The following is a 21,745-nucleotide window of genomic DNA, read 5'->3' as shown; positions in this document are numbered from 1 at the left end:
GGGTGGATACAAGGCTTTATATATAGAAGCTACAGCAGGGATCGAGAGGAGGAATTGGTTTTGTCCTCCCGATGAGCTTGAGCTTCCTATGTTCGACCTGAACACCCAACTCAAGTTCATCAATGATAACTCATACAACTAAAGAGTTATTATTGAACTACCGCACCAATCCCATATTATATTATGGGATCCTTCTTATCATGAGTGCATTAATCTCCCTGTGTTTAAGATATCGAATGTCCATTAATTAAATGAGTTACTGACAACTCACTTAATTAATATCTAGCTCCAAGAGTAGTACCACTCAACTTTATTATCATGTTGGACTAAGTCCACCTGCAGGGTTTATATGACAATCCATATGAGCTCCTCAAGGGGACATCACCAACCTATATAACTAGAACACAGTTTCCTTCTGTAATCAACAATACACCATAAAAATAATATTATTTTCTAACTTATCAGGCTTATTGATTTAATGAATAAATCTTACTCGTTGATAAATTAAAGAAATAAATACTAAGTATATATGCTTGTTATTATATCGGGATTAAGAGTACGCACATCCATAATAACAAAGGTTAAGTTCTTTTATGCAGTCAGTATAAAAAGAAACAACCTCAAATGGTCCTGCTCAATACACACATCATGTATTAGTGTAATTTTATAGTCAAGATAAACTAATACAAAATTATACTACAACCATTCAATGGTTTGCCCCAATCCATCTTGGTTGTGAGCTACTATTTATAATTTATAAGGAACTGATAATATAATCTTCTGTGTGACACCACACACCATGTTATCTACAATATAAATTAAATGGACCACTGCATTTTACTAAATGCAGACATTTGACCTATGTGATTCTTATTTCAAAATAAATGTTCATACAAAAAGCTAGACTTTTAGTATACATCCTAACAATCTCCCATTTATACTAAAAGACTATGCTGCCATATATGCTGCCATACATCTGATTCCCATCCCCTCAACATGCCTATCAAATGCTCTCGCCGGAAGGGCCTTAGTGAAAGGATCTGCCAGGTTATCTTCTGATGCAATCTTGGCGACAACAACTTCTCCTCGCTTTACGATGTCTCATATCAAATGGTACTTGTGCTCAATGTGTTTACTTGCCTTATGGGCTCATGGTTCCTTCGAGTTTGCTACTGCACCACTATTATCACAATAAATTGCGATACTTTTGGGCAAACTAGGAATCATATCTAAGTCCATCAAGAAGTTTCTGAGCCATACAACTTCTTTGGCTACCTCAGAGGCTGCCACATACTTAGCTTCTATGGTGGAGTCTAAAACATATTTCTGCTTAACACTCCTCCATGTTATGGCTCCGCATCCCAAAGTAAACACATACCCTGAGGTTGACTACTATTGTCCCTATCTAATTGGAAGTCCGAATCCGTGTAACCCACAGGGAGCAAATCATCTGCCTGGTAAACTAGCATATAATCTCTAGTCCTTCTCAGGTACTTTAATATATGCTTTACAACAGTCCAATGTCCCTGTCCTGGATTACTTTGATATTTGCTAACCATGCCTATGGCAAAACAGATATCCGGTCTCGTACATAACATTGCATACATTAGGCTTCCTACAGCCGAAGCATAAGGAACTGCCTTCATGTCCTCTATCTCCTTTGATGTTTTAGGACACATCTCTTTAGATAAAGGTACTTCATGCATAAAAGGTAGAAGATCTTTCTTGGAGTTTTGCATGCTAAAACGAGCTAGGATAGTCTCGATGCATGAAGCTTGGGATAAGCACAACATTCTTTTCTTGCGATCCCTTATTACTTTGATCCCAAGAATATGTCCACATTCTCCCAAGTCCTTCATATCAAACTTCTTGGACAACCATACCCTTATATCTGACAACACTTTGACATTGTTGCCAATGAGCAAAATATCATCTACGTATAGTACAAGAAATACCACTGTGTTTTCGTCACTCTTCTTGTATATACAAGACTCATCCAGACACTGAATGAATCCATAAGACTGGATCACTTCATTAAATCGGATGTTCCAAGATCTCGAAGCTTGCTTCAGTCCATAAATAGACCGATTGAGCTTATATACAAGATCCTCTTTGCCCTTCGCAATGAATCCCTCTGGTTGCTTCATATGGATGTTTTTTTCAAGATTTCTATTAAGGAAAGCTGTCTTGACATCCATTTACCAAATCTCATAATCTATATGAGCGGTAATAGATAAAAGAATCCGGATGGACTTAAGCATGGCTACCGGTGAAAAGGTTTCCTCATAATCGATTCTCTCTTTCTGAGTATACCCTTTTGCAACAAACCTTGCTTTGAAAGTTTCCACCTTCCCGTCTATCCCTCTTTTTCTTTTTAGACTCATTTACACCCAATGAATTTTACACCATTTGGTGGTTCTACAAGCTCCTAGACCTAATTAAAATACATAGATTCTATTTCAGAGTTCATTGCACTTTACCAAGATGCTACATCTTTATCTTGGAGTGCTTCATCATATGTGCATGAGTTAGGTTAATGTTTACCAAGGATCAAGTCAGAAGACTCTCCCAAAAACATGAATCTATCAGGTTGTCGAACAACCCTCCCACTACGACATGCCACTGCTTGTAATTATGCATCATTTATGACACATGTTGCAGTTTATTGTGGTATCTCATCTTGTACCGTTGATACTAAAATAGACGTGTCTTCTCTTATTTCTTCGAGAACAATTTTACTCATGGGCTTGTGGTTCATTACATAGTCCTCTTCTAAAAATAGAGCATTGGTACTAACAATGACCTTCTGATCTTTAGGATTATAAAATAAACCACCTTACGTTCCTTTAGGATAACCCACAAAAAAGCGAACTTCTGTACGTGATTCCAACTTATCAATGTCTCCCTTCAGCACATGTGCTGGACTACCCCAAATCCGAATATGCTTCAGACTAGGCTTACACCCATTCCACAATTCTATAAGAGTAGAGGGTACTAACTTAGATGGTATCATGTTCAAAATGTACACTGCCGTTTCCAGAGCATATCCCCAAAATGAATTTGGTAATTCTGAATAACTCATCATTGATCTAACCATTTCTATAAGAGTCCTATTCTTTCATTCCACACCATTCTGTTGGGGTGTACCAGGTGCAGACAGATGAGATTAAATCCCGACCTCTGATAAGTAACTCCTAAACTTTCCTAAGAGGTACTCGCCACCATGATCAGACCGTAGTGTCTTGATACTTTTACCATGACATTTCTCCACATCAGCCTTATACTCTTTGAACTTATCAAAGCACTCAGACTTGCAGCGCATCAAGTAAATGTACCCGTATCTTGAATAGTCGTCTATAAAAGAGATGAAATATTCGAAACCACCTCTTGCCTGGATAGTCATAGGTCCACACAAATCAGAATAAACCAATTCCAACACATCTTTGGCTCTATACCCCTTAGCCTTAAAAGGTCTCTTGGCTATTTTTCCTTCCAAGAAAGACTCGTAGGTTGGAAAGTTTTCCACCACCAATGAATCCAAAAGTCCATCGGCTATTAACCTTTGAATCCTACTCAAGTTGATATGACCAAGCCTTAGATGTCAAAGATATGTTTGGTTCATTTCCGAAGGTTGGTTTCTCTTATTAGAATTAGAAGATGTGTTATTAATTTCCATTTGTTGCATCATGGGAGTTATTGGATTTAGAGTATATAAATTGCCAACCAACGTACCAGAATAGATAACTACCATATTTTTCTTGATAACAACTTTGTCATCAAAAGAAACAGAATATCCATCCTTAAATAGTTTAGAAACTGAAATCAAGTTCTTTCTAAAACTTGGTACGTAAAGACAATTTCTCAAAATCAATGTTTTATTCCTATCAAAAGATAAATAAATATCTTCCACTACAAAAGCCGCCACTTTCGTAGCATTGCCCATGTAAACGGTGATTTCCCCTTCATGTAGTTGTTGGGTTTCCTGGAATCCCTGCAATGAATTGCAGACATGATCAGTCGCTCCTGTATCTACACACCAGGTACCAGTAGATAACACCACTAAACATGTTTCAACAACTAAGGCCATTTGAAATCCTAAGAATCACAAAATATTTGGTCAATACTTTAGAATTTAAAATAATATTGATTCCTTAAACAATATCATTTAAATTCACCAACACCTCAAAACACCGTGAATTTTGTATGTCACGTTAGTGTGGATGTATATAAATTCAAACATTTGTAAGAGGGGGTTATACCCATTAATTTTATTATCTTGTCAACCTAACTTTATGACAAATAAAATTAATAGTTGGTTTTTCTTCGGTCACACAAATAATAGAAGTGACTCCGATGGGGAGGATACTATTAAATGCACCTAAGTGTATACCATTACTTGATACTTAGTCCATTAAATAGGATTGTGCCCCTTCAGTTGGAGAAGATCACACACACCTAAATAACTTCCTATAATCATCCATAAAGGAAGTTTGATCTAGTGATCCGCAAACAAACTCATTCGATGTGGAGGAAGATCATTCAGAGCCAACGCGTAAGTTTGAATGCATCACTAACAAACCAGTAATGGAGACCATGGAATTTAAATAATTCCTCTCCCACTTAGTTATTTAAAATGAGAAATTTTAACATGCACACACACACACAACACATCAGCATAAAAGGCAATAAATATGAAAAATAATTTTCCAACTATTATGGCCTCATCCATAGCTGCCCTCCGTGTGCAATCAACCCTAACCGCCGCCAACGGGTCATGTCGTCGCGTCTATCTTGCTTCCTTTTCCACTGTGCCTCTAGTCCTCAATAGCACCACGCCTCGCAAGGATACGATCCGCAAAAAAAATAAAATTTTACATTTATCTATCCTATATTCCACAAGGGAACGTACATGTAATCTAGATCGAACAAAATGTAAAATCCCAAAACTAATAAAATTCCTGCTGTATTTAATAATTACAATCATGCACACACATAAAATGCCCTCGACATGCCCGAGGGTCCAATCACACACAAACATAATAGGGTCATAATAGTTGGAACTAGGATGCCTGCAACCACAGAGTTAATCTATTTTCACATCCTACTATTATCCTGTCTAAATTTATGTATGAACAGTGCACAATTTAACTGAAAAAAAACACACAGAGGCAGAAAACTAGCTTTGATTCCAATTGTTGGATGCTACTCGGAATTCCGTTTTGCTTCCCATGTACAAAAATTTATACAAGCACAGAACTTTCCTAACAACCTATGTGTTCCTCATGAGTTAAACTTGAATTGGAAACGGAACTTAACATTTTTACTTCAAGTTCAACTCATGTGTTCTTCAGTAGTTAAAACTTGGATTGCAAACGATAATTAACATTATTAATTCAAGTTCATCCCATGTTATAGAAGTTGATTAAATATCTATTTCAAGGATTGACTTCTAGATTAAACATGGCGAGGCACACGACCTTCTTGGGTATGGGATCACCCACCACTTCCTAGATAAAGCCTTTCAAAGAAATTGGATATTTAAACTTCTTAAAGTAACCCTAGGTTTAACTACAGAGACCTCAATAGAAGCACAAGATCAAAACACTAAATTGAAACACAAAAAATGAAACACAAAATCGCTAGCCTCTTGTGTTGGTATTTCAGGATTCATACAAAGAAAAACTAGTTTCGCTGCAGAATTAAGAACTAGTTATACCTTTCTTTGTAAACAAAGACCTCTTGATCTTCTGCTGTATTCCTCTCCTCCTCTTGGGCGTCGTGTGGGTGACGATCTACCAAGATTAAATCAACCCAAACCTTCTTCTTTGCCTACAAGTTTCGGCCACCCAAAGAATGTCAAAATAGGAAACTTCCTTCTCTTCTTCTTCCCCTCCAAGGAAACCGGACACAAGAACATAGACTTGATGTGCCGCCGACCTTAAGAGAAGAAAACAAAGGGAGAAGGGAAAGAGAGAAGGGTCGACCACCAAGGAATCAAAGAACCACCGGCCACCAAGGATATATAAGGTAGAGTCCCTCCTTCTCTTCTTCTTCTCCTTCAAGCAACCGGCCACCAATGGAATCAAAGTGTGTTGTCGGCCCTAAGCTTTAGAAGAAAAGAGAGGAGCCGATCACCAAAGATAGAACAAGAGAGGAATTATATAGATTATTATTCTTTCTCTAAGGCACCATCTATCCTCTTTTATAATACTTGGTAATGGAAAGTTTTAAATATAATTAAAACTTCCTTTTAATTCCAATCATAGAAAAAAAGGAAATTTTAATAATAATTAAAATCTCTCTCTTTTAAATTTCCTATTGTGATGACTACAAAAGGAAAGTTTTAAAATTAATCTTTCTCTTTTAAACAATGTAGAAGGCTACAAAAAAGGAAAGATTAAAATTAAAACTTCTTTTTTAAATCATGATTACAAAAAAGGAAAGTTTTGTCAAAATTAAAATCTCTCTTTTTAAACATTATAAATAACTAAAAAAAGGACAGATTAAAATCTCTCTATTAAACTTTGTAGATAGCTATAAAAGGAAAGATTTTAACATTTAAAACTCTCTTTTTAAACCATGTAGATGGCTATAAAAGGAAAAATTTTTACAATTAAAATCTCTCTTTTAAATCCCTTTAAGGATGACTATAAAAGGAAAGATTTTTACAATTAAAATATCTTTTTTAAATCCTTTTAAGGATGACTATAAAAGGAAAGGTTTTAAAAACTAAAACTCCCTTTTAATTCCCTTCTGGCCGGCCCCTTGCTTGGGCACCAAGCAAGGCTTGGCCGGCCACATCTTGGACACCAAGATGTGCTTGGTCGGCCACATCTTGGACACCAAGATGTGCTTGGCCAGCCCTAACATGGACTAGAAGATGGGCTTGGGTGGATACAAGGCTTTATATATAGAGGCTACAACAGGGACCGAGAGAAGGAATTGGTTTTGGCCTCCCGATGAGCTTGAGCTTCTTGTGTTCGACCCGAACACCCAACTCAAGTTCATCAATAATAACTCGTACCACTAAAGAGTTATTATTGAACTACCACACCAATCTCATATTACATTATGAGCTCCTTCTTATCATGAGTGCATTAATCTCCCTGTGTTTAAGATATCGAATGTCCATTAATTAAATGAGTTACTGACAACTTACTTAATTAATATCTAGCTCTAAGAGTAGTACCACTCAACTTCATTGTCATGTCAGACTAAGTCCACCTGCAGGGTTTATATGACAATCCTTATGAGCTCCTCAAGGGAACATCATCAACCTAAATAACCAGGACACAATTTCCTTCTTTAATCAACAACACACCATATAAATAATATTATTTCCCAACTTATCATGCCTATTGATTTAACGAATAAATCTCACCCATTGATAAATTAAAGAAATAAATATTAAGTATATATGCTTGTTATTATATCGGGATTAAGAGTATGCACATTTATAATAATAGAGGTTATGTTCTTTTATGCAGTCAGTATAAAAAGAAATAACCTCAAATGGTCCTACTCAATACACACATAGTGTACTAGTGTAATTTTATAGTCAAGATAAACTAATACCAAATTACATTACAACCATTTCAATGGTTTGTCCAAATCCATCTTCGTTGTGAGCCACTATTTATAATTTATAAGGAACTAATAACATGATTTTTTGCGTGACATCACACACCATGTTATCTACAATATAAATTAAATGGGCAACTACATTTTAGTAAATGCAGACATTTGACCAATGTGATTCTTATTTCAAAATAAATATTCATACAAAAATCTAGGCTTTTAGTATACATCCTAATAATACTCTCCTTAGTGGAGTAGGTGAGGACGCGTTCCTCAGAGAGGGAACAGTAGGCGTAGGTTTGACCTAGGATTTCCAGTCAAAAATTTGAAGTCAGAACTGGGCAGTCCGGAGATTGTCAAACACTTCTGTTATCATGTTTATTATATGCTAACTTTGTTTTACATGATATGTTATTGTTTTGTGGACTAATGTAGCTTGCAGGATGAAGAAAGAGCTCAAATCCCCGAATGAACAATGTCCGGGGCACCTCCATGGAGCTTGGAGGCGCTTTGGATACTTTAGAAGGAGCGCACGAAGTCAAGCTGGAGGCACCCTCAAGGAGTGCTGAGGCACCTCGGATGGGCTTGAAGGCGCCCTCTATAGCATTGGAGGCGCCTTCAAGAGGATGAGTGGCGACTTCTTCAGCCCTTATCTTCGCTGTAAAATCGACGGAGTTGAGGGCAACCTCAAGGAGGTTGAAGGCGCCCTCAATGGGCCTTATAAGGAGGTCTTGACCAGCAGCATGGATCATCACATTCTAAGCCATCTTTCAGCTGCACACTACCAACGAGACGATCCAGCTGAGCTACAACAAGACCCCGATGACCCGAAGCTGCGAAGTTTCATTTCTTTGTTTTCGGTATAGTTTTGCTATTTCTTTTATTGTAATAAATTTTGTAATACATGAGTGATTATAGTGATTGCCTAAAGTAAACGCTCAACGAGTGTGGGCCTTGGAGTAGGAGTTGCCCTAGACTCCGAACCAAGTTAATCTTGGTGTCTTCTCTGTGTGTGTGTTATTTATTATTCTACTGCATTTACTCCTAAGTTTTTCGAATACGAAAAGTGAAAGCCACGAGCGCTATTCACCCCCCTCTAGCGCGTCTCGATCCAACAATTGGTATCAAAGTGGGGTCACTTCGATTTGGTGCAACCACCAGTCAAGCATATTTTTCGTGGTGATTTTCAATTTTTCGGAGTTGATTGGAATCGGTATTCTTGCCGCCCTCCAATCCTTTTTTTCGTAATCGAATTTTTCTCAAAGTTGGTCCAACACCACTTGAGATCGCGTGTTAGTTTTTTTTTTAACCCACACTACTAATCTAGGATTAAGTCCTGGGACAAGTTTCTTTTTTTGCTTTCCTTGTACAAGTTTCTATGGCTCTTCAAGAAGGCTACATTACAGCCCGATTTCCGCTCTTCACCGGAGAAGATTTCGACTACTGGAAGGGCCAAATGGAGTCATACCTTCAAACACATTTCGAAGTCCCAACTGACGGCAATGGCAAACTAATATCGTGCGAGAACTGGGATGCAACTCTGATAAAGAAGGTAGAAGCAAACGCCAAAGCAACCTGTACACTTCAGTGCGGCTTAACCAAGGAGGAGTTGAACCGTGTCGGCCCGTTCTTGAGCGCCAAAGAATTGTGGCAAAAGATGATCGAGTTACACGAGGGCACACCTGATACAAAGGTAAGTAAGCATGACTTACTACTTAACAAATTATATAATATTAAAATGCAGGAAGGTGAGACAGCTAGTCAGCTCCATGCCCGTATACAAGATCTACTCAACGGACTCCACGCAATCGGACAGAAAGTGGAGAACCACGACATCCTAAGGTATGCCCTAAATGCCTTTCCGAGGACTACCTTGTGGGCATCCACGGTAGATGCTTACAAGGTATCTAAGGATCTATCTTTAATTAAACTAGACATATTGTTTGTTGAATTTGAATTGCATGAACAAATTAACACTCAATCGACCAAGAAGGGTATTACTTTGATTGCAGGTACAAGCAGAGCACGCGAACCAAAAGTAAGACACAGAACTGAACCGAACTCAGAAGAAGAACCAGACTCGGACGATGACAACGACGAGATCACAGTCGAACTTGTTAATTTGGTAAGAAAGCTCTACAAAAAGAATTGAAGGGCTTCAACAAGAAGGTGATCCAGTCCAAGGAGGGTCAACCAAGTTTCAAGATGAAGTTCGAAGTAACCTGCTACGACTGCAACCAAAAGGGACATATCAAAGCCAACTATCTGAATCAAAAGGAGGCAAAGAAGCAAAGAAAGAAGAAAGCTTGGAAGGCGGCTTGGGACAAGTCTTCTTCTTCAGAAGAGTTCGATGATAAAGAGCTCGAACAAACGAGTTTCCTTGCATTAACAGCCCGGGACCAAATCAATGAATCCAAAAGTAAGGATGAATCGGAAGCTGAGTCCAAGAGGAGCCACAAATCCACATCTGTTTTCGAAGGGTCGAACTCCTCTATAAGTATCTCTCGGTTGCATAACTTAGTTAATTATCTTATGCGTAAATTAGCTAAGTCCAATGTTCGGATCAAATCACTTCTAAAGGAAGTAACATCCCTTAAAGAAGTGACTAACTCCGAATCCTTGACTGACCCTATTCAGACTGAAACCTCAACTCAAGTCCAAAAGCTTGAGGAAGAGAATTCCAGCCTGAAAACTCAAGTCAAGGATTTGAAGATTACGTTGGAACGGTTCACGTTGGGTTCCAAGAATCTTGATTTGATACGGGCAACGATTCAGTCAGCTTGTCCCGACTGATGATCTTACTCGATAAAGCAGCAGGGAGGTAGCCGCCTTCCTTGAGTTGGCCGAACATCCATTCGATCACCAGGTTAAATAGACAAAGTGCACAGTCAGCGACATTGTCATTAAAAACATCCGAGCGGATGTAGACTTGCTTCATGAATTCGAACCAACTCGACTCAGCTCCCTAATATGTCTCTAAGGCCGCTCGGGAGGCATCAAGATCTTCTTTCAACCGGGCAACTCTTCTTCCTTGGCGTCGAGCTGGGTCTTCATTGAAGTCTGCTCAGCAAACCGACCATCCCTCTCGGCTTTCAGCGCGACCTCAACATCCTTCAAGTTTTGAGCCAACACCCGAAACTCTTTATTCTTGATCTCCAGATCTTCAATAGCCCAGAGATTCCTGGTGTTGACCAAATGGATTTTGGATTCAAAGGTGTTGGTTTGTTTATTAAGCCGAGCTGTTTGGGTGGCTTGCTTGACATTGTTTCCTTTCTCCGCCTCCAGCAGCTCAGCACTCTTAGCCAGATCGACTCTTAGTTGAGCCATCTTAGTATTCATCTGCTCTAGCCACTCCTGAGAAGCAGATGATTGGCCTCTCGGCACCTTCAGTTGCTTAACCTCCTGCTCCAAAAAAGAAAGTCTTTGGCACATGGTAGACTCTCTACCCAATACTACAAGTAACCAAGAAAACATAAGCGTCGATCGGAGATAAATTAAGAAAATACAACTTACCCCAATAGACATCTGGGTGTGGTTGTTCGCGAGCACCCCCGGAGGCATGACCACTGCACGGGCTCGGGCGTTAGCCCATATCTGTGTCAGCGGCCCCTAAATAATTATCTAGTGCTAGGGGGCTCGGTATTCAGCACCTTCCCACTCACGCCATTCCTCAGTCGGAAGATGGAGAACCACCGTTATGTGGCACTGGCCGCTCGAGGCTGATTGGGCCGAGGTCACTCTGCCGGACGACCGAGATGATGACGACGGACGAATGCCAAACTTTTGAATCTTTGATGGCGGTGGTATGAAGGCAACTGGTAGCACACAAATGGTTCCTTGTGGAAGATCGGATAGGTATGGTGTCCGATCAAATGACGTAGGGGGCACAATCGCCGAAGCTGGAGCTGGGGTTGAGGTTTCAACCCGCTTGGCGAAAGGGCGCGAGCTAGTTCTGGTAGGGGTCCGCACCACCAAGGAAGCAGATCACGATGAAGTCTCCACCTGGCGCCTCTTCCGCCTTATTAGTGGTTCCCCAGATGAGGTTGAATCTGACGCCCTCTCAATCGGAATCACTGGCAGCCGTTTGGAGGGAGGGTTTGAGGCACCAACCACTCCACCGCTAGGCGTTCAGCTGGCCATCCCTTCGCCCACTAGTGTAAGCGCTCCCTCTCTCTCTCCGAGCGGGTTTTCTTATGAGCCAATCGGTCTCAAACCATGGCTCTCCAACTTAGCCATGGCTGCTGCATTGATCTCAGCGTCCGCAAGCTTGGCTTTACCAGCCAGACGAGCACGCAACATGACTTCGGCTGCAAAAGAAAGGAAGAAATCAGTTAGATTCAAAAGTTAGGCCAAGAAGGAGTGTACGTAGGCTACACAAAAGTTTTGTGTGGATGGGGCTTAGGCCGAACACGTATAGAACACCCTCCAGCAGCAACCTGTGTATATGATACTTCTAACCGACCAAGCAAGAAGTTGCGTGAAGGTAGTCCGAATGGCTCTTGTATTTCTTGAGCTCTGGAGGATTCGACACCTCTAATTGCCATCTGGTCGGGAAGTCCGACCGCTTAGGAAAGTGAATGAAAAAGTAATATTCCTTCCAATGTTTATTAGAGGATGCCATCTTACAAAGAAAACAAGGCCCACTCAGTCTTGGAAAAGAAAAGTCCCCAGCTCAGACAATATGGGATAATAGAAATAATGGAAGAGCCAAGGAGTAAGGGGAACACCATGTAGGCGAAATAGAATGATGACCCCACACAGCAGCCGAAAGGAGTTCGACGTTAGTTGATGTAAAGAGATATGAAAATATTTACAAATGGATGAGAAGAAGGGGTGGATCGGGAACCGCAGACCGTGTTAGTATTAGCCCTAGTATCAATTATGAGATGATTGTAATGTTGGTTGGTCCTAGGAAGATCGTACCGATTCCACTGTACAAAAATTTTATACAAGTGTCGAACATTTCCTAACAACCTATTGTGTTCTTTAGAAATTAAATTAGGAATCGCAAATGGAACTTAACATTATTGATTCCAAATTTAACTTATTTGTTCTTAATGGTTTAGACTTGGATCGCAAACGATGCTTAACATTATTGATCCAAATCCACTTACGTTATAAATTAAATTAAATATTAATTTCAAAAATTGGCTTTCAGGTTAAACATGGCGAGGCACTAGGTCTTCTTGGATATGGGAGTGATCCTGTCTGAGAAGCTGGACACGACGGAGATCCGGAAGAAGGAAACCCACCGTGCTGATGAAGAAAGATGTCCGCAGAATACCGATCCGAGAAATCCAAAGCGGATCGGGAAAAAATAGAGTCACCGGAGGTTTTCCTAGTACAAAGACCCGATGACGAAGAAGAACGCCAACTCTGAAGAGAAGAAACCCAGATCCGAAGCTTCCAAGACTTCCTGCGCATAAGAGACCAGCGAACACTCTCGTCAGTGACCTAAGACCGGGGTGGGAATCCCTGGATAGGCCCTTCGACGCTCAAGTTAGTGATCTCTCTAAGTGTGGAAGAAAGAAGAAAGAAGAAGGAGATAAACAGTAGTTCAAAATTAGGGTTATGAACGTGCACAATGATGTGAACTTACCTAGCCAACGGAGAGGATTCCCCCTTTTATACCACTTCATATAACCTCCGTGGTCATGAAGTGGACCCCGGTTTGTTAGAGTTTGTTATGAGATGACGTCAGCTGTGTACTTGCAGTAAATGACTTTTAAGGAATCTTTCTTGTACCCCAGATTACCTCCTTTGTCGTTTAGCACTTGCAAAATAATCTAAAAGCACATTTCCCGCCGAAATATATAATACATGTTATGTGGTTACATATTGCAGATATCCTCATTAATCATTCTATTTGAAATACTTATCTCTATTTTTCTCATAAGGCTCCTGTCCGCACCCTTTTATGCTATTTATCTTATCTAGTAATAGACCATATTCTGTCAAGTATCTTTCCAAGGTGTTGGTCGACCTAGCTGATATTAACCTCCCTTCTTCAGGATATGTTGCAATCAATACTATTCTATATGCTTCAGAAGTATCTCCCGACCAATATTAACTTACCTCCTTTGAGGTATACAAATCTTCCTCCTGGGAAGCATATTTCGGTCGATATAAACATACCTCTTATGTATCGGCCGATATTAGCCTACCTCCTTTGAGGTGTATAGATCTTTCTCCTGGGAAGCATATTTCGGTCGATATAGACTTACCTCTTATGTATCGGCCGGTATTGGCCTACCTCCTTTGAGGTGTATAGATCTTCCTCCTGGGAAGCATATTTCGGTCGATATATACTTACCTCTTATGTATCGGCCGATATTAGCCTACCTCTTTTAAGGTGTATAGATCTTCCTCCTGGGAAGCGTATTTCGGTCGATATAGACTTACCTCTTATGTATCAGCCGGTATTAGCCTACCTCCTTTGAGGTGTATAGATCTTCCTCCTAGGAAGCATATTTCGGTCGATATAGACTTACCTCTTATGTATCGACCGATATTAGCCTACCTCCTTTGAGGTGTATAGATCTTCCTCCTGGGAAGCATATTTCGGTCGATATAGACTTACCTCTTATGTATCGGCCGGTATTAGCCTACCTCCTTTGAGGTGTATAGATCTTCCTCTTGGAAGCATATTTCGACCGATATAGACTTACCTCTTATGTATCGGCCGATATTAGCCTACCTCCTTTGAGGTGTATAGATCTTCCTCCTGGGAAGCATATTTCGGTTGATATAGACTTACCTCTTATGTATCGGCCGATATTAGCCTACCTCCTTTGAGGTGTATAGATCTTCCTCCTGGGAAGCATATTTCAGTCGATATAGACTTACCTCTTATGTATCGGCCGATATTAACCTACCTCCTTTGAGGTGTATAGATCTTCCTCCTGGGAAGAATATTTCGGTCGATATAGACTTACCTCTTTTTGAGATATGTCCCGGCCGATATTAGCCTATCTCCCTGGTTTCATTACCTCCCTTCTTTTCCTTATCGGGGACCCTCGAAACCTTACCTATATCAGGGAGCAACCACCACTTCCTAGACAAAGCCTTTTAATGAAATCTAATATTTAATTTCCTTATATAACTCTAGGTTTAACCAAAAAGAACAATCGAATCACAAATTTGAAAAACAACAAAAAACACAAACACGAATATCTAATCTGAAAATCTAGAATCATATGTCTCTTGTGTTTGGAATTCATATAAAGAAAAACTAGTATGATGCGGAAAATAATTACTAGTTATACCTTTCTTTGTATGCAACAACCTCTTGATCTTCTACCGTATTCCTCTTCTTATCTCGGACGTTGTGTGGGCAACGATCTACCGAGATGAGAACCACCCAATCCCTTCTTTTTCCTCACCAAGTTTCAGCCACCGAAACTCCTCCAAGGATGTAGAGGTTCGGCCACCACCACCAAGCTCCAAGGGATGCAAGAAACAAAGCCTCATTTCTCTCCTTCTTCTCCAAGCAATATCCGGCCACCTTCCAAGCTCCAAAGGATGAAGAGTTTCGACCAAGGAGAAGAAAGAAAAAGGAGAAGGGAGAACTAGAAGGGTTGGCCACACCACCAAGGAAGAGAGGAGGAGAATAAAATAGAGTTTTAGCCATGAAGGCACCCCTACCCCCTCTTTTATAATCCTTGGTCTTGGCAAATAAGGAAAATTTAAATAAAAAACTTCCTTATTACTTTGCCATGAAAAGGAAAATTTAATTAATTAAAACTTATTTCCTTTTCTTAAAACAATATGGCTGGCCACCTCATAATCCCAAACAAAGAAAGTTTTAACAAGAATTAAAACTTCCTAATTTGTTTCCAGAAATTTTAAAATAAAAATTTCTCTAATAATTTATCCATTCATGGTTGGTTATATAAGGAAATATATAAATTAAAATTTCTCTATTAAAACATGTGGATGATTTCCAAAAAGAAAAGTTATCTTTAAAATTAAAATCTCCTTACAATCTGTAAATAAGGAAAGATATCAAATCTTTTCTTAATCTTTTGTAGAAATTTATAAAAGGAAATATTTAATTTTAAACTCTTTTTAAATCATGAACATGGTTATAAAAAAGGAAAGTTTTATCAAAATTAAAATCTTCCTTTTAATTTACAAATAAGGAAAAATATCAAATCTTTTCTCAATCTTTTGTAGAAAGCTATAAAATGAAATATTTAAATTTTAAACTCTCTTTAAAAACCATGGAATCCACATAAGAAAAATTTTAAAATAAAAATCCTTTTAATTTTCTTAGGGCCGGCCACACCATGCTTGGGCTCCAAACATTGGCCGGCCACCTACTTGGCTCATCCTATTGGTCTTGGCCGGCCTCTAGCTTGGGTTCCAAGTTAGCTTGGCCGGCCCCATTAGGATGGGTATAAAGGTGGGTATAGGTGGGTATAAAACTTTATAAATAAGAGGCTATGATAGGGGCTGAGAGGAGAAATTGGTTTTGGTCTACCGATGAAATTAAGCTTCCCATGTTCGCCCCAAACACCCAACTTAATTTCATTAATAATAATTCATACTACTAAAAAATTATTATTGAACTACCACACCAATCCCAAATTACGTTTTGGGTTCCTTCTTATTATGAGTGTATTAATCTCCCTGTGTTTAAGATGTCGAATGCCCACTAATTAAATGAGTTACTAACAACTCACTTTAATTATTTGTTTAGTCCAAGAGTAGTACCTCTCAACCTTATCGTCATGTCGGACTAAGTCCACCTGCAGGGTTTAACATGACAATCCTTATGAGCTCCTTTTGGGGACATTATCAACCTAGATTACTAGGACACAGTTTCCTTCTATAATCAACAACACACACTATAAGTAATATCATTTCCCAACATATCAGACCTATTGATTTATCAAGCTAAATCTCACCCTTTGATAAGTCAAAGAAATAAATACTAAATATATGGTTTGTTATTATATTAGGATTAAGTGCACATACTTCCATAATAACTAAGGTCTTATTCTTTTATTAAGTCAGTATAAAAAGAACTTACCTTAAATGGTACTACTCAATACACTTAGAGTGTACTAGTGTAATTTATTAGTCAAGATAAACTAATACCTAATTACACTATGACTATTCCAACGGTTTGTTCCTTTCCATCTTAGCCGTGAGCTACTATTTATAATTCATAAAGAACCGATAACATAATCTTCTATGTGTGATACCACACACCATATTATCTAAATATAAATTAATTGAACAACTACATTTAGCATATAAATGTAGATATTGATCAATATGATTCTTATTTCTAAGTAAATGTTTATACAAAAATCTAGACTTTTAGTATACATTCCAACATGTAAAGGGCTCATTTTGCATCATATATCATTATTAATAAAAGGTAAAGTTGGTTATTATATTTATTTCAGTTCAGTGTCGATTGAATAAGTATAATAATATCCTTGGGTAGTAGGTTCTTATCTACAGCATATCAATTGGTTGAATTGATAGTGAGATATTGTAGATATACATAAAACACTACTCTTAACTATTCCTAGTTGAGCATTAATATACAAGGACAATATTAATGCGTTGAGACTAGCATGTAGGTCAACGGATGACTTAATCTCACAAGTCATGGATATGAGATATCAGGTTGACACATGGGTATATATTAGAGAATATATACTGAATGACCCACTATGAGAATGTTTCATTGATCGTTATATGAGTGTCATAAACATTCTCATGTGACTATTTGTATGAATAGTCCTTAAACCTGAAGTCGCTACGGTTCCCTACATAAGGAGTTGTGTACTTTGGTATCGGCAAACGTCACCTGTAACAAGGTGGACAATAAAGCCGATCACTGGGTATGCAATGAATTATGTGGAGGGATGTGAGTGATGTAGATGGGATCTATCCCTTCCATATGACGGAAGTGATATCTGTGGGCCCCTTTATTAGTAGGACACAAGAAAGCATGACCATGTGCAAATGAGTCAATATGAGATATTGAACTTATTTGATTGAGTGTGTTTACTTAGAGATCAAGAAACACAAAGGTTGATAAGAGAATGACACGGTCTATGCTTCATCGATCAATCTAGATATCAAGGATAGAGGGACAAAGTCATACAAGATAATAGTCACGGGCAGATTATGTCGGATCTCGACTTTCTCATCACTTGGGTAGCAATGATGCCTTGCTAGATGTCACTCATTGCTTATGTATCTAAATGTTGATTTGGGTGCATTGCCAACGTTACTAGAACCTATTGGGTCACACACAAAGAACAAGTAGATTTGGAAATGGGTTCATATGATGAATCATTGGATTAAGTCTTATCCGAATTGGACTTATTGAGTTAGACTCAATTGGATCTAATTGTTGGATTAAGTCCAATTCAAACTAGACTCAAAGGAGTCAATTCAAATTAATGAAATATGATTCATTGAATTTGAAATTGTATGAGATTAATTGAGTAAGACTCGATTGAATTAGACTTGAGTTAGACTTAAGTGAATTAGACTTGAGTTAGACTCAAGTGAGGAGACTTGAGTTAGACTCAAGTGAGGATTAATGGAGAAATTTATTGAATTTTGAAATTCAATGATTCATTTCATTCAATTTTTAAAATTGAATTTGAAATGAGGAGTTTCAAGTGTGGTCCTTAATGGAGTGTAAATGCTCATTAAGGCTATTAATGCTAATTAAGTGTCTTCATTGGATGAAAATACTTAAGCAATTTCTCTTCAATTTTTTGATATAGTTCTTCATTCTCCTTGCTCTTCTCCTCTCTTGGCCAAAATCCTTTCTCTAGGTTGCTAGCACAACCTATCTCCATTTTGTGAGTTTGTGAGACAAACAAACGATTGTTCATGTGGATACCGTAGAGGCGCGAACGTGAGATCGTGTTGTGATCCGAGCTATCGGGAGATCATGTGCACGCACCAAAGGTATAACCTCTTATAATCTTATGAAAAACTTGGTATATTTTTTCTTTCCCTTCGCATGGATCTCCTGGAAGGAACTAATGGTTTCCACTGTGCATAAGCATGTTTAGCGCTCTAGTTCCTTACAGATCGGTAGTAAATTGGTCTCTGAAAAATATTACGAAATCGGGCGGGGGTTCGTCCGGACGGTCGAAGGTCGAGGGAAGGCTGAGGGAAGGCTAATTTGGTACTCAGAAGAAATTTCAAAAGCATCTCTCAAACTCTCAACATCGCCTCCGTCGAACTTGGACTCAAAGGACGTGTACCAGAGCCCGGGGACAGAAGCATGAGACTATGAGGAGCTTGCCATCAAAACTAAAAATCAATGGGAAACAATGAAGAAATGCGACTGGGAAAGGGAACACTAAGAGCAATGGACAACTTCAATCAAAGGGGGGCGATGGCTTACTAGAAAGATTGCAGAGATTACCAGAGAAAGATTGTCGGAGAAGACGCAAAGCACGATGACGTCACGATGCTCACTAACGAAGACGAGGACGACAAGTGGGGATGTAAAATACCGGAAATAGGCGAATATTAATAAGGGAATTTTTCAGAATTTTTGGAAATTTTTCTGGAATTTTTCGGAGCTCGTACAGACGAGTTAACGGGGGATAAAAACGGGGGCCAGAAAAGCCTGTTTAGGTTACCCCGTTTAAGTGAGGAAATGTTTATATTTACATTTCCTTTTTCTTTATTTTCTTTTCTTTCTTTTGTTTTCCCCGCGTGCCCGAGTTCTTTTTCCCCCGATCCCGATTCTCTTCTTCCTTTCTTCTTTTTCCCTCACGCGAGCCCTAACCGGCGCCGCAAATCGCCGGTTCCTCCCTCTCCTCTGCCGACGCCGACGACGCCAAGGACCAGAGGGCCGCCAACACTGTGCCTTGCTGACGCCGTCACACTCGCCGGGGAGATCCCAGTGGCCGACCCTCCCCTGTGCCCTAGCACCACAGTAGTGCCACTGCCGAGCCTCTCCCTCTTCGTGAGTTGCGACCGCACCATCAAAGGATCTCAGCGTAGATCACCGGCGTAGATGCATTCCGAGCACCCGTTGCCAATGTCGAGCCCTCAGCCCTAGCACCTCCTCTTCCTCACTGTGCTTCAACAGGACCGTGCCACTCACCTTTGTATTGGCAGTGAGCTTGACCCCGTTTCCTGCCTCGATTTGGTTCTCTGGTTGTCATGAAATGGCTCCATCAGGTCATTGAGGAGGTATAAGCATACGATTATTACTCTTTTGTTGGTTTGATTTTCCTCTCTAGATTATCCTCTTTAGTCTCATGTTGGATTGTTCTGTTAAAGGGGGCTTGGATTTAAAATTCACTGGCAGGTGGAATGTGAAGATTTTAGATCGGTATTGGGAATATTGATTTAGGTAGGAATTGATGCATACATAATTGCTTATGTGTTGGAATTGGTGATATGTGGTAAATTGTGAAGGAGATGTGGATCTATTGGATTGATTCACCATGATTTATTCCTAATAGGTTTAGGATTTGGTCATTTTGATTTAATGATATAATTAATTGTAAAATGTGATTACAGGAGGTTGATTCGAGACGAGTATCTCGACGTCAAATTTGGATCGGATTGGACCTTACCGATTGGAGGCGGGTACCTCTTGACTTATCTTTTATGATATTGTCATTGGATATGTATAGTATTTTATAACTACATGCAATGAACATGTTTGCCTTTGGTATGTCACTGTTTGATATCCATAGCATGTTAGGTTTGTCACCTGTGATGTATCCGTGATTATATCTCGTGATTTGTTGCCATGATTATCTTGTTACCATGAGTATCTTAGTTTCTAGAGTGACATACCATGCTTACTGAGGTTAGGACTAGGATTTGGATTGTTGTTTCTGGCCTGTGTATCTAGATTATCTGATACTTAGGTTTTTGTGCCATATCAGATTTGTGTACCTCTATTTGTATATCATATATGATTCGGGTGTTTAGACCCTGATTCTTTGATCTGTGTATATTGTTGGTACATATGCTATGGAAGAGGGATATGATTTGGGTCTAGGTTGTTATATCTTAGAGGACTTGTATACCCTAGATCCGTGGATTTGACTTACTGATACTGTGGTACCCATATTATGCATATATGGATTTTTCTATGCTGATCAGGATATTCCATACTTATTATGTTCAGGACATAGGATTTTTGATATTCTATCTGACCTGTGTACTCTAGATCTTGGTATGTGACCATCGCTTTTTTACCCATTTTGTATGTATGGATATGGTTATGTTGATCAGTTTTGCCATGCTTAGTGTCATGCATCATGATTGCATCTTGTGCGATAGTCGACTCCATTGTTGTTGAGCACATCGACATGGCGCACACCACCACTCATGGGTTAGTGGTCGATTGAGGCGGTTGCAGCAAGGACTTTGTTTGGCTACGTTGGTCCGCTCATGGGTAGTGTGACACAACGTGTTAGGGCAGAGATTCCTCCCGTCATCGTGTACCGGATGAGAGCATTGAGCTCCCCATTTATGATTTGGGGTCACAGGACGGGAGTACAAGATCCGTCCACTCGGTCACTCATCGGGAGCAGACAGAGTGCACGGTTGTCACACCCTACCCACTCGGTCTCGCCATTTGTGTGTGAGATGACCGTGGCGTCGGGGTGACCAGGACGCATCATTGACATCATATGCATTGATGCATTTATTTCTTGTGATTGTGTTTGCTGCATTTATTTGCTGCATTTGGTTGGATGCATATGTTTGACATGCATACGATTTAGACACTTTCGGTTTGACGACCCTTTTGTTTGGATAGGAGTTCTGGTGAGTACAGCTTCCTTAGTTACCTTTCAGTTTTGCATCTTTCCTAGATATATGATTAGGAAGCTGTATTCCATGTTTATTACTGTTAGATATATCTTACTAGGCATGTCTATTGGTATTCGCTGAGTTGTTGAACTCACCCCCGTGGACTCTATATTTTTTAGGTACCAGGTTATTTATGGTGTCGCTTGGAGCATCCTGTCTGCTGGTCCCCACGTCACATCAGAGGACTTATCGGTTTCACGTATGTTTGCTTGTTTTTATGTATCAGTTTGTTTAGCTCGGTACTCTTGTTTTATTTTTGGAGAGTTGATGTTGTTATGTGGTGTTTTGTATTTGTTATTGGTTGTGTAAGCCTAGCCGGCTAGCAGTTTTGTGT

The sequence above is a fragment of the Zingiber officinale genome, chromosome 5A (assembly GCF_018446385.1).
Source record: "Zingiber officinale cultivar Zhangliang chromosome 5A, Zo_v1.1, whole genome shotgun sequence".
In the NCBI taxonomy this organism is placed as follows: domain Eukaryota; kingdom Viridiplantae; phylum Streptophyta; class Magnoliopsida; order Zingiberales; family Zingiberaceae; genus Zingiber; species Zingiber officinale.
Note: the sequence above shows the minus strand (reverse complement) of the source record.